Raw genomic sequence first — 14,817 nt, 5'->3', positions numbered from 1 at the left:
TATAAATACAGTATTTATTGCCCAAAAAAGTGCATAATAGTGCGCAATGGTGGGAAAGTTCTCATTCCGGAAAGTTAGGGATAATTTTACGCGGACAAAGTCGGAGCAAACTTCTAGTAGAGTACATTCATTACAAGTTTAATGTGGTGTATCAGTAGACTCTGCCTAATAGTTTTTAATTCTAAATGACCCCGGCTATGACGTGACTCAATTTTAATTTAACTGTCACCCTTTTTTCTATTGAAGTTTTAAGAATTATGCATTATGAAGGCATGTTTATTTTAACCGAAAAAATAAAAGGGGGTTCTCAATTAGTTTGTATTTTTTTTATTCTTACTAAAAACTTTGTGAGTTTTTAACTGATTTAGATTTTTTTTTTTTAGCACGGTACACTTCACAAGGTGTCCCATTTTTGTCAGGTAAAAATCCTGTAGAAAGCCAAATATTATAGTCACAACTATATAATTTGAGAAGTTACTTGTGCATTTTTTCGAAAAACATTATTTGGTCGAGTTAAAGTGATGATGATGAAAACGAATCGAAATGCAATAAAATTTATTATTGAATAAATATTAAAAAAAATATATTCATTCCCTGTTTCTATCGTTCTGTTTTTTTATCGCACTTCCATACTATTTGTTGTTGTGTCCGAATACTTGCTTTACAATTATAGCTCCTAGACACACCTTTCTTTTATATTTCGTTTCGTACCTCGCCGAAGACAAATAAACACTTTTCTAAAATAATACTCCCTGCTGGGAATCTCTTTTCAAGATATTTAAATTTGTTTGTGTTGAATCCGAACATTTGTCAATGATATAACCACCATCTTGTCGTAAGCACCTTCACAAGATAAAGGGAATTGCATATTACATCTTTAATTATCATTGACATATAAAACATTATGAGTATTAGGTAAACGACTTTAAATCTTTCCAAAATTTGTATAATAGTACAAAGTACCGTTATTTAATGATTATTCAAAGGAATATTAGGTATAAACAATACCTGCACACTGACGCAAGTTATAAATGTTCTAATGTAAAGCTACACTTACTTTATAATTTAATAACACCATCACAATATAAAGTGTTCACTATTTTACAATATTAAGTAGATGAACAATTGTATGTAAGTTACAAGTGAAAACGCACTCTTATGTCAAACGCTGCACCGCGGAAAAATAATCGAATGCGACTGGCGAGGTGGCGAGACGTTAGCGGTGAAATTTACGTGCAAACTTTGGGCTGGCTACCCTTAAACACGTGTTTGGGGAAGCCAACCCGTGCCCGATTGAAAGACTTGCCTTGAATGTTTGTAAACTGAGTTGGCGTTACAAAACCGTATTATTCGTACGTACTGCCTGTTATTGAACACGGGAATGGCATTTTTATAAATAGATACAATTTGTTTTTTGGAACAGGATAAGTCAAATCGGACTAATTGTTAACAATGTTTGTTTTATAGAACAATTTGAGAAAAGAAAATCTATTGAATAAAAGAAAATATATAGACGTATTTTACCCGATAAAGTCGTGATCCGCAGAACAAATGAAAACTACATAGTTGCCATTCTTCTCCTTCTTCTTTTTCCTGGGCTTGTCTCCGTACTTGGTCGACCGGAACCTTCCGTTGTACCAAGTGATACTGGTACGGCTCCACGCTGGGTTATTCCAGCCAGCCTATCTCGCTCCAGAAGATTAGCAGGCCACCCAGGTCGCCAAGTGAGTTGCCATCTCATTGTTTACATTGCTGCGTAGAAACCGATTAAGGGTAAATGCACCGCTGGTATGCATACTTATAGGATATTTAAAATGACACAAAGAGTAAATCTTCATTTCATGATAGGCAAAAATATATGAATTGTAATCAAATAATCACAAATAAATAACAATCGAGCAAAACTCCTAACAAAATTCTAAAATTGTGAACGGTTACCATTCTTTCTACTTTGTCTGCGTACTTTAATGCCATGACTTTAACTTTTAGTTACTCAGCGTATATTTAAAACAATAACGAGATTTTTGTCTAAGGTCGCATTCAAATTTAGATTTAACTTTAATTACTAAAATGCGCCAGTATTGCTTAATTTGCTATGATCCGCGAGAAATCCCAATTTATAATTTCTAAAATGTTTTATATTTATAATTCACACCAAAATGTAACATCTACGCACTGGAGCATCCACTGATGTTTGCTAAGTCTTAGCAATTGTGGATTGTAAAGTTAAAATGAACAAAAGCTAAGACTTAGCAATTGTTGTTGTACGGATTTTCTTGGTTTTCGCGGATTATAACAAATAAAGCTTAATGTTCATTGTATGTTATGGTCTTCCGCAATGTAATTCCTACTCTAACCCAATACCTACGAAAACGACCAAAACCCGATACCGAAATATACGTATTAATACAGATACATGCGCCCCATAAATCGGCGGATCATACGACTACAGTCGGCCCTTTCCAGTCGGAAAAAGTGGTTCGAATAAAGGTAATGGAAATTATCGTTGTAGAATTTTCACTGGTCTGGTATTGTGAGAGGCTTCTAGTTACCAACCATACCGGCTAATCGAGCTAAATAATTAGCGTTTAGTACTAAATTCACCGATATCGTGTCTCTGTAATCGGTGGTCGTGCATAATTTGAATGCGCTCTAAGATATTTTTATATAGACTGATCAGGGTATTATGTGAATCGTCTTGTGTTACTCGTAGCAAATTCAAGTTGTAAATTTTTATTTTGATCGAAATTGATCTCTCACGCTTCTTTTTTTTTTAATCTTTAATCGTGGAGCCTTCATGCCCAAAAATTATTATTATAGGTGTGAGTATAACACGTTGTTAAACCGGAGGTTTTGTGTAGCATCAGCAATAATATTGTGACGATAGCAATGCTTTGTGATCCGGTTAACTATTGGTTAAAATACACAATTTAAGTGAGATTACCATAAAATCAATAGGAACATTGGGGAAAAAACACTGATATTAGTGCTGCATAGAGGGCGCTAAATGTTTATTACAAACTGTACGACTTTACTACTTTTTTTCTACTCCATAACACAGTGGCTTAAACCACAACCACAATACATGTTTTAATAAAATCTCTACTTATATTATAAATGTAAAAGTGTGTTTTTTTCTTGGTTTGCCCGTGTTTTACGCCCTAATTAGGGTACCTATATACTTGATTTTTGGCATAGGGTTAGATGTTTAATCTCAGGAAAACCAACATATCCTATGGGATTTTAAAAGAATGTAATAAACGCGGACGAAGTACACGGGCAACAACTAGAACTATTAAAAAAATATATTAAAAAAAAAAATTAAAACAAACAATTCAGTAATACTATTGTTTTTATTTTTTTTACGGTCATAACTACCTCCAAGCGTTCCCGGAGAACTTTCGCACGGCTGAGCTGGGCAACAACTATCTGAACGCGAGCACGAAGTTAATAGACTTCTTCGCGTGGCTCGACTGGGCGTTCGAGGGCTGCTAGGGCACTATTCAAGTCCTTTAAAACATTTCTTAAAAAATGTCATTTTAGCTCAAATCTAAGACATAATACTTAACTAAGTCCGATATTGGTGACAAGAAGAAAACACAGCGCCCTCTAACATAAAAGTTTTCAGTAATCTTCCCCAATGCATTGTTGCAATCGATTACAAGGCATGCAATCGACCTGTACGCTATTTTGAATTCGGTTAGAAAAGAGCCGCTGTATTCAAAATAAATTATGAGAATTTTTAGTATGTAAGACTAACTCACAAACAAATTTACTAAATGTATGTTAAGACAATATTCCATGTGTGGGCATAATTGACATTATCCGGGCATTAATAAATTAACTTTGGACACCTTCGCAAACATTGATGCAGACTATGGTTTACTATGGACATAACACACTAAATTTCAAATAAACTGGTTTTGTCTGCGAATCTGAGGTCGTGTTTTGTATCCCTACTTCACGACGGAACAAATGGGATTGGGGTTTTTGGAATAGCTCGGATTACGAGTTTCCCGGCTTATGTCTACAATGCCCTCACACCTGTCTTGTCCAGTATCATTTACATATAATATGTCGGAAAAGTGTTTTTAGAATATTTTTAAAAACAAATTAAGCGTATTATACAGCTTGCACTTATACTAGGGATGGCGAACTACGAGTTTTTAACATCTACAGCTATATGTTAGTAAAAAAAGACCAAAATTTCTCTACACTGTTTTCTTTATAATGAAATATATATTCTAAATATATTACGCATTAATGTGATTAACTTATTTAGCTATTTGTTTATTCGCATATCACGAAGACATTAAATATTTCTTGAAAATAATCATCTCACCAAAAACGGTACGCCATCCCTGTTATATTGTGACAGTGAAGGCTCGCGCACAAAATAACTGACCGCGTCGCAGCGTATTGCATTGCAAAAATTCACCTACAATCACTTATGTACATGTTTCCACGTATGAAAAATTCATACTCTCTTTTAGTTACTCAGTTTATCACATACACTTTTACGCAAAAATAAATAGTTTGTAAAAATTATTTATAGGCTCGAGATATTTCTTATTTTAAAGATCAAATTTACGTATATTAATATAATTTATTAAACCTCTGTTTGTGGAATTAGGTTTTAATTGTTTCTTCGCAAATTAGAAAATAGTGTTATACAAGATACTTGTATAACACTATTCTCTAATTAAATGAAATAAAAATAAAGGCCGTAATAGCAATAAGTAAATCACGTTTGACGTATTCGGCTTGTTTTCAGTATTACTCGACCTGCGTGTTATTTTATTTATTCCGAGCTTTTTATACTGTTGCATTTGTTTCAGCATCAGCGTAATATCACGTACAGTTACATTTGCAATGCAATGTGCTGCGGGCCGCCATGTCAGCAAGGCGCTTATGCCATTACTGTTCTGTATTTTCAGAGACTGAGTTCGTAAGCAATACTGTCTTGTAAGTATGCAATATCACAGGGCCCCCTTAGCCTAAGCCTTTGTAAAGTTACTGAATGTAACCTATCTACAGAATAAGTATGCACTATAGTACGTCACTGCCTCGGCTTTAAGCCAGCTATATATTGAGCAAATATAAATTTATACAATTCGATGTTATAAAATAGTTAATGATGCTTGCGTCTAGCAGTTTTAATGAAGCAATTGTTAAGGGAAATATATATATCGTGGCCAACATTTTTGTACACCAAACATAAAGCGTATTATCTCACTAGTTCAATGTTTTGTAAAAAGAATGTGTTCAAATTACTTATTGGATAATTGTACCCACATCGTTTGGTAATAATGTACTACGTACTGGAGCAATATAGCCAGCCTATCAGTGATCGACTGGCTATATTATAACAGAGAACGATTAAAGCTTGTAGCAAATGCAGATATTCGAAACAACGTAAGTGTCAAAAATTTCGTTTATTCGTTTTTGTTGCGAGCGTGGAAGTATACAAGTGACAAAATAGGAAAAATATTATGGATCGTCTTATTATGGATTTATTTTTCTCACTATGTTAGTAGTTAGGAGGTATTTAGCCGTATTGGAGCCGGTTTGGGATAATTCGCGTGGGATTTTTTTTTGGCTAAGGTACGTCCAAATAATATAACACCGCTTGGCGCTTGAACTTTTATCTTGCACCCATTGGTTCAGCGATATGTTTTGCTTATTTCTAGTACGTAGTGCAGCGTTACTTAAAACTCCACTCCTAGTAAAAGCTTTACGCATAGTTGAGGGAATTATAAGAGTAAGTCCTGCCTCATGTTATAAAAGTGACATGAACGGGTAGCCCACCAGGTCAGGCATTCAAAAGGGAGGTTTAAGACTGGAGAAGAATCCTGGTTAAATGGAAGGGATGCAGAAAAAGAGGCTAAATAAGACAATATGATAGGTTATCCAGTTTAAGGCTGGGATTACCTATCATATTGTCCATTGACTTACAACTTACGTAAGTAGCTTACAAAGTTGTTTACATTAATCGTATGTGACTTCCGTAAATGACTATTATACCAGATGCCCGCGACTTCGTACGCCTTCGTTGCCTACGTAGAATTTCTGTGAGATTAAAAAGTGTTTCTTAGAACTTCTCAAGGGAAAAAATCCCACCATGCATTACCTTCGTTAACGCACGCCAAGGTAGCTCTTGAGATGGCATCGTTTGTTCAGTCTTTCTTGACACTTTTTGTTATATTTAAGCTAATGAACAAAATTTGTTTATAAATTATAGCCATTGCTTTTGCTTATGTATAAGCTATCTTTGTGCAGTTTTATTAAAATCTACTCGGTAGTTTTTGCGTTAAAGAGTAACGAACATCCATAAATCTCACGAATTGCCTTGTATATACAATAAATATCTACAATAAAGAACTGTTTGGGAGAAGTTTTTTTGTATATGCCTGCCCTGGTAGTACCCACTCACTGGTCACAGTCACCCACAGTCACTGGTAATACGCCTTATAGGACAAATAAGTAAAGTCAACGCATCTAATCAATCTTTTATATTTTTCAATAAGGCAAAGAACTGATTTTTAATCAACTATTGTTTAGTTTAGTTGGATATTTGTGCAAAAATAATCGGCACAAGTAAAAAACTAAACTAAATAAAAATAATGAAAACGACTGAAGTCTCTTTAAGTAAGTATTTTCGATTTCTTAGATAATTTTATTGAATCACGATTCCTATAACTCAGACCGAGAAGGTTTATAAAATTTAAACTTTGGCTAAGTATACAATATCTGAAGTGTAGAATATTAAATTGGAAGTTAAAATTAATGGAGTACTATCCTTGAGTCTTTCCGTTGAAAATGATGAGTAAAATGTTTATTTTTTCATAGGTAAAAAATAAACAACGATTAAGGGAAAGCACTTAAAGAGACTTTAATCTGAATTTGTAAGCATGTTGGAATGTAGGCTAATTGCACTTTCAACTTGCACGTTAAATACCTCAACAAATGTAATATATTCAGTAATTTGATAGTAAACTTTGGGTAAGATGTATGTTTGGAAGTGATAGATATATATATGTAATATGTTTTGTAGTCAAAAGCAAAAAATACCGGCAGATCCACACAATTCTTAGCATGGGCAAGACCCTTCAAAGTCAAAGTCCAAAGTCAAGTTTTAAAATGAAACGCGGAGTTTGCCTAGACATCTGTTCGCGTTTTACGGCAGCGACGGCACCACTTGGCTAGTTAAATTACTTCGAAATAGCAAGATATATACAATATATAAATATATATATATCTTGCTATTTCGAAGCGGGGGCTTTAAAATCCTAAGTTTTTTACTGTTGAGCTTAATAATATAATCTAAGACTTAATAATCCAAATTTTTCTGGAATAGAAAACCTTTTTATGAAGCATGCTTCTTTAAGACATTGATTGTATCGTGAGGATTTAGGAAGCGGTGATAATGCATTGGATCGGCGCTCGACTTCACTTTCGGGGGGCCGAGTTCGAATCCCAGCTCGTACCTCTAACTTTTCTAAGTTATGTGCGTTTAAAGCACCTAAAATATCACTTGCGACAACGGTGAAGGAAAACATCGTGAGGGAACCTGCATGCCTGTGAGTCCCACAAGTATGTAGAACTCTCTGGTATGTATGCACATGTGTGTGGAGTCCACCAATCAGCACTGCGCCAGCATGGTGGACTAAGGCCTTAACCCTTCTCATTGTAGGAGGAGACGGTAATGGGTTGTTGTGACGATCGAAAGTATACATGTCGTCGAGGTTCTCAGATTTAGTTACTGCTTTTGACTACAGCATAATTACATTAGTAGTCTATAAATTGTAGGAAATTTACATAGTAAGGTTATCATTGCCTTGATATTTATACATTTATCCACGGTATAGGTCTTTACCAAATTTATATTTACATAGACGATATAATAGATAGAATCGATAGTTCTTAATTACCAATAAACGGATGAGCATTATCTAAAGTGGATAAGTTTTCCAAAATTATAGGAAAGTCGTTCGATATTGCACCACAAGTATTAATTTCGAATTGGACTCACAAGTTCCGGTCGGGATTACCTATAATATATTTAATTAATTAATTTTATACCACATACAACTTTATATTTTATAGAAGAAGAAGAAAAATGTGACGAATGCCATTTGGGTTAAAAAAAACTCTCTTTTTTTAATTTCTTCTACAGCTCTATATATCAGTTATTTTTTTTATATCTTTATTTAAATGAAATAAACTAAACTTTAACATATATTCGATTTAATTGCATGCACAAGTCCGATGTAGTAATTTTTTAACTATTAATATAATATAATTCTTGTCTCTAATTTTAGGATGCGTTTGCAGAAGTGTTTGAATAATAATTGTGTCATTTTACGATCAATGGCAGAAAAAATAAGAATAAATGTTTATTGGAGACTGGGTAATTCTGTATCTTTGACTATTTCAGTTGTGTTTATTTTCGTAAGTTCTTTCTAGATGTATTCTTCAAGAAAAAGTGAATGCACTGCTGACTGCAAACAAACTATTTGTTGTTATAATATTTTAAAGATAATAAACGTTTTATTTTCATTTTTTTCATTGTCATGTCATTGATCGACACACACACATACACACACCAATCAGGCTATTAAGTGATGTACTGACAATTTTATCACGTCCTTAGCTGTGTACTTTTTGTCGGTGATTCAGTGGATCGCACCCTAAGGCGTCCGATTTGAAATGGAATGCCACAAATGTATATTATGTAATATATAAGATATATAAATATATATATATATATATATATATATATATATATATATATATAGTATGTTATGATAAAATTAACCTTTAACATTTTTGGTGTATAAAACGCAAGTAGAATTGCTTTAGCGCTTGAAAGAAAAATATTTACGAAAGATTACGATGAGCGAAATGGCATGTACGTACATTTTTCTTCATCTCAATAATGCAACTTAATGTTAAATATATTGTATTTCGTTACCCCTTGCGTAATTATTATCTCGAATAATAATTTTCCCGGCGTGACCCATGGATATTTTTAATTATATTGGATTTCATTCTACACGTATTGTAATTAATGATTTCCGTATTCTAACGGTCTGATTAGTAGTTGTTAAAAGCGTCACTTTTACTTATAATGATCAATCAAAATTAAGCTGAGCTGTGGCTTACTACCGCCGCTATAAAGAGTATTATTTTAATATTATTGTCGTTTTGAAATAATACTGTTATAAGCGATGAAAGTTGTCCCGTTCTGGGATAAACTACGTTTATCCTACAAATTTAATAGGTTTATAAGAAACTTTGGCCATCACGGCACTTTAATTTTTTTCTCGTATTTTAATTTTTTATTAAAACTCCAAAGTATTTCTAGCGACCTTTCACCCCAATCATGGTGGTCAGAGCCGTTGTTACTTTTTAGTATTTTTGCCTATTTTAATTATACAGAATGGGTGGGTTTATGCGGACAGTGTATTTGGGTTTTGGCATAAGATGAACGCCTATCATTAAATGTCTCAAAAGCAAGCATCGCCGTGATCCCTTTGTCGGGATCATAATTATGCTTTTGTACTCGATTCCCCCACTTTTCAACTAGACATTTTACGCGTTAATTTTGATTGTCATTACTTTGTTGTTTATAACCGTAGATGAAAGACAGGTAATATTACTTAGATTATTCTCCATTAAAAGTATAACTATTTACTTATTACTACTTCCCAGTAATAATTCTCAGAAAGAAAAATTCGACTAATTTTTGTTCTGAGTAATTTCATTTACTTTATTGGTTTGCTTAAAATCTAACGATATGGATAAGCGGAACATAGCTTTATGTTGATTGAACCCCCTTAGAGTACAAATTTATTATTTACCGGATTTGTCAGTCCAACTGCTAGGCTGTGTACTGAAATAAAAGGGTATATATGTTTTTCACTTATCATTGTATATGATTTGTGTTATAATATTATCATAATATTTATTTTGTGCATACTTAGCTATAAGTTGATATTTTGTTGCATGCGTTGTTGTTTTATTTTAATTATTTCTGTCTAATTGCTTATCTGGAAATCTACTAGAAAAAGGTTAGTAAAAATTACTAGACGAGATTTTTAGTATATCTAACAAATAAATAATAATGATAACTTAGTTAATGAAATGTATTGTTTCAATAGTAAGTGTATTAAAGGGGTTACTTTAAAATATGTCCATATAACAGGATTATTAAAATGGCGGTTTTAATTATGCAATAATGTATGTTATTATTAATTTAATCGAACCAATTAACTTCCAAAAGCAGACACTTTAAATTATAATTAGTATAAGAATAAAACTGCATTAGTGATTTTCAGTATTTTTTGGGCATAGAATTTTTTTTGAGAACTCCTCTATACATTACTTTTTTCAGCAATAATAACGTTCTCTTGGCTGGGAACACATTTAATGCTACTACATCCCGAACGCTGTAAGGCTTCTTGCCTTACCATACTGGTTCTACGAAACTGTTTACGTCGTTTGAATTAACATGCATGCATAGATGGCCCTGGAAATTCGCTGTGACCCTACTGACGGGCATACGTGGGTGGCAGGTGCACGGGTGCTAACAGAAAACATTCTACTTCTTTTTCTATAACAAAGAATTTTATGTTGTCATTTATATAAACGTCATGAAGTTTATGAAAGCATAATGAAACTTTTCTTTTCGACAACTCATCTTTAGCCGCTAATAGTATTTCACTTAACTGTAATTTCTTTGAAAATTCTAGACCTTTTCCGCACCCTACGCGACATTCTTGTTTGTAGACATTACATTGTAAAACAGTCACGACTGGATTTTCGTAAACTGGTAGAAACACGTAGGGTGGAAGGCGGAGCGTGTTGCATAATGCGTGTCCGCGGCATTAAAGATTCCAATTTCCTCAAATTGGTCATGCATTAAAGTCCATTTTATTGCTTAACCCCTTTGAAGAATGCATAATATGGTTGCAAATCTTTTGTGCACAGATTTTCAAACATAACTAAATTGAAAGGTCTAAAAGTAGGGCCATCCATTGCCATTGGGAACATGGTCAGAAGGATAGCATTACATAAATAGATGCCAATTTAATTTAGCTTAGTGATTTTTAGTTTAGAAATTGGTAAAACAGAATCGGCACCAATATTTTTAAATAAATAATGTGGGCTTATTTTATTTACTTATTTAATATACTATAGTATTGACTGTTTTATTTATTATTTAGATTGATTGACGTTAACATACTTTTTTTTTTAATAATAATAATTATTAATAAAGTTTGATTTAGAAATCGGTTGAAATAAATTGTGTATGGTGTTAAGCTGTTACAAATAGAGTTAAAATTCATTGGGCAAATTCAATGTTGAACCATTTTAACAGCTTACCTCTGAGATTGTACACTCTTTGCCTGATGCTTAAATTTCAATCCTCAACGATGTTTAAATCGGCACATCCAGAATATGGATGTCGTTTAATTGGTACATTGATCTTATTAAATAGGTATTATTGAAGTTTATAATTTAAATATTGTTATATTCATGTACGAATTCAGCAAACTGCCTTAATACTAGAAGTTGTTTAAATGCGCAATAAAAAAAGATTAGCAACGCGAATGTAAGTATGTCGAGGCATTCCTATATAAAATTCTCTGTAGATTACCAGAGCGGTGCGTGGCTTATATTTATTGATATTTAAATTAGATTGTTTGAAATTAGTTAAAAGTCTAAAGATGTTTTTTTCTTCATTGTGAATATTTAAGGCGTAAGTACCCAATTCGATGTGTTTGATTATGCAAGAATAATGTTCGCCGAATAAAGATTTTGTAACATTTTGTTATCTTTGAATGTAAATATTTGGTATTGTATAAGTACCTATTTGTAATAAAGATACCTTACCTTAATAAGTGTTTTAATGAAATATCGGTTTTAAGGATTATATTTTTAACGTCTAAATACCTACTTGCCTCCCTTTTTGGTATAGGGGCTAGAAAGCTCAACAGCAAATTTTAATTTCAAATTAGAGTTATTAAACTATTGAATCTTCATAGTGACTTATAAAGCTTTCATAGTTTCATACATATAAGTTTCCATTATTGTGATACCTGCATTCGATAACTAGGAGCTTATGCTATGAACATTAAGCTTCATTTGCTCCATACATACTGTAATTTATAATTTTAATCTTTATACCCCACACTAAAGAGATATTTGGTAATGTATCCCTCTACACACATTTCGCTCCGAATCTGGAGCATCCTTAAGAGATGTCGTCTTTTCAATGAATAATTACGTAAATAATATTAATAATTTTCGCGGAGTATTGTAATATATAATGGAATTCCGCAAAGTAACGCCTGCTTCTATCCAACTAGGACCTGTTGATATCGATGTTCTGGGTTCGCTTCTAGGGGCAGTTTTTTAATTTCCACTATTGCAAATTCAATTTATGGTGAGTGATACCAAAGTCTAAGATGGTATCGGGCTAACCTGATAAGTTGGATGTGGCCGTCATATTAAATGCATGCACTAAACTGGAGTTTTTACGTTACGTTAGTTACGTTTTTAGAGCCTAAACGGTAGGAGGAATTGAATCGGAACGTTATATTGGTGCGTAAAATCTCTGTCCGTAGCTAGTCACGACCGAAGCCTTGGACCATACCAGACCAGCAGGGCTAGCAGGGGTAGGGGTTAAAAATTATATCCCCCGATTATATCCCCTGACAAGGGTTTTAATTAACGTGTCCACCTGCTAAAGCACGGGAATAGGAGAAATTTACCTCCGTTTATTATCTTTACTTATAATAAAACTAACTGGAAGATTTCTGTACATTTAATATATTTTGAAAATTTTGACCGGGGGATGCTTTATAATCAATACTTAGTCCGAAACAGATTTTTATTGAATTTTTGTCTGTCTGTCTGTCTGTCTGTCCGGGCATCACGTGAAAACTACTGAACGGATTTAAATAAAATTTCTTATAGTGGTAGCTGATAACCCGGGTCAACATATAGGCTACTTTTTATCCCCATAAACAATAAATTTTCTCCGGGAAATGGGATGAAAATTTTTATCAATTTGACTTCATATCTCCGTTAAATTTGCACCGATTTTAATAAATCTCTTTTTATTTGACTGTGTGTACTATCAAGCATGTATTGTCTAATTTTTATGAAGATCTGATGAATATTGTCGGAGATCAAGGACATAATTCTTCACAGATAACTGCAAGTTTGAGGGCATATGGGACAACGATCGAATAGATGCGTACCATCCTACTAATATTATAAATGTAAATGTTTGTGAGATGAATGTGGTTTTCGGATAGGTATAATAGAAATATTATTAAGCTTTTAAACTTTGTTTGGTTGAACGCGCTTATCTCAGAAAATGCTGTGTCGATTATAATTTTTTTTTTTTGATTGGTATTAACAATAATGGCTATTTAACATCACGCTACGACCAATGGCTACTCTCATTAATGAGAAATGTTGCAAAAACTGCAAAAAATATCCTTTTTGACAGACTGATGCGTTCGATGCGTGATCGTTTCACCAAAAAGCGGACGTCGGTAGTAAGTATATCGGAGTTATCGAAATTGTTGTTTGTTTAAAGTTCTATAAAACAGTCCTCGACAACATACGACAATTTTTTTAAGTCGACTCATTCGCGGACGAAGTCGCGCGTGTCCGCTAGTTACACATATATTATTTGGATATTATTTCCACTTGTGCGCAGGCTCATGCTCTGAGAGTTGAGATGTGGGAGAAGATAAATATTTATCCTTCCCCCGGGGATCTAATTGTCTCCTGCCTATGCCATCCATGCAGAGACAATTTAGAAATTAGACATTCCTTAATTGCTCGTTTCGAAGTTATAAACCTATTTTATAAAGTTTTCAACCAAGAAATTCTGAGTACCAGTGTCCAAGATTTATAAAATTGGCGTTGTTTAATTTCGTGCCTCAAAGAACACCTAAAGCCGTCAGTTCCGGTAATGATGCTTCAGCGGGCCGATTCACTCACTAGCCGCCCCTCACTTTACACAAAATAGCCACTGTGGAAAGTTGCCACCAAATAATCTGTTAAATCAATATTTTGCATTTTGAAACCTAACATTTCAACTCAGTTGGCTGATACAATTACGTAATATATAATAATGGTTTGGGCGTTACGTTATAGCAACAATGGCCAGCTAAATTACGGCAACTGAGATACAGTATAACCTAGCTGGTGTATAAGGCTCCTTAGTCATAGGAAACGACTAGAATAATTACAACAAAAATAAAATAATGACAACAAAAAGTAATTTATTTGAAACTAGCTGACCAGCGCCTGCACCAAATCTGTTATTACAGGGTTTTAATATCTTAAAAAAATAATTGCAGCGCCATTGGGTCCAGTTTTATTTCCAAACTATACTATTCGCGGTCGGGTGGCTAGCGGCATTTTTCTTGCTTTTTGCATTTCTATTCTAGTCCTTCTAAGCGATAGGTTCAATTTAAAAAAGGACTTTGCAGGTATACAATCAGACTTAATATTTATAAAACTATTTATTTGGATAAGGATAATTGCCATTCAAACATTTTTGGAATTTACTTTTATACCGACTGAAGTAAATAATAACAACTTGTAGAGTTAAAAACCCAAAAACGTGACGGACGAAGAGCGTGGCGTGTCTGGATTCCATTTCAATACGTTGCAAACTATAACGCGGCCTGAAATATAAGGTATGTCATTTCACATTTTCATTTCTTTCTCCACACACCTTTAAGAACATTATGGAGAACTTTCAGGCATGCAAGTTTCCTCACGATA

The sequence above is a fragment of the Pararge aegeria genome, chromosome Z (genome assembly GCF_905163445.1).
Source record: "Pararge aegeria chromosome Z, ilParAegt1.1, whole genome shotgun sequence".
In the NCBI taxonomy this organism is placed as follows: domain Eukaryota; kingdom Metazoa; phylum Arthropoda; class Insecta; order Lepidoptera; family Nymphalidae; genus Pararge; species Pararge aegeria.
This window is presented reverse-complemented; position numbering follows the sequence as displayed.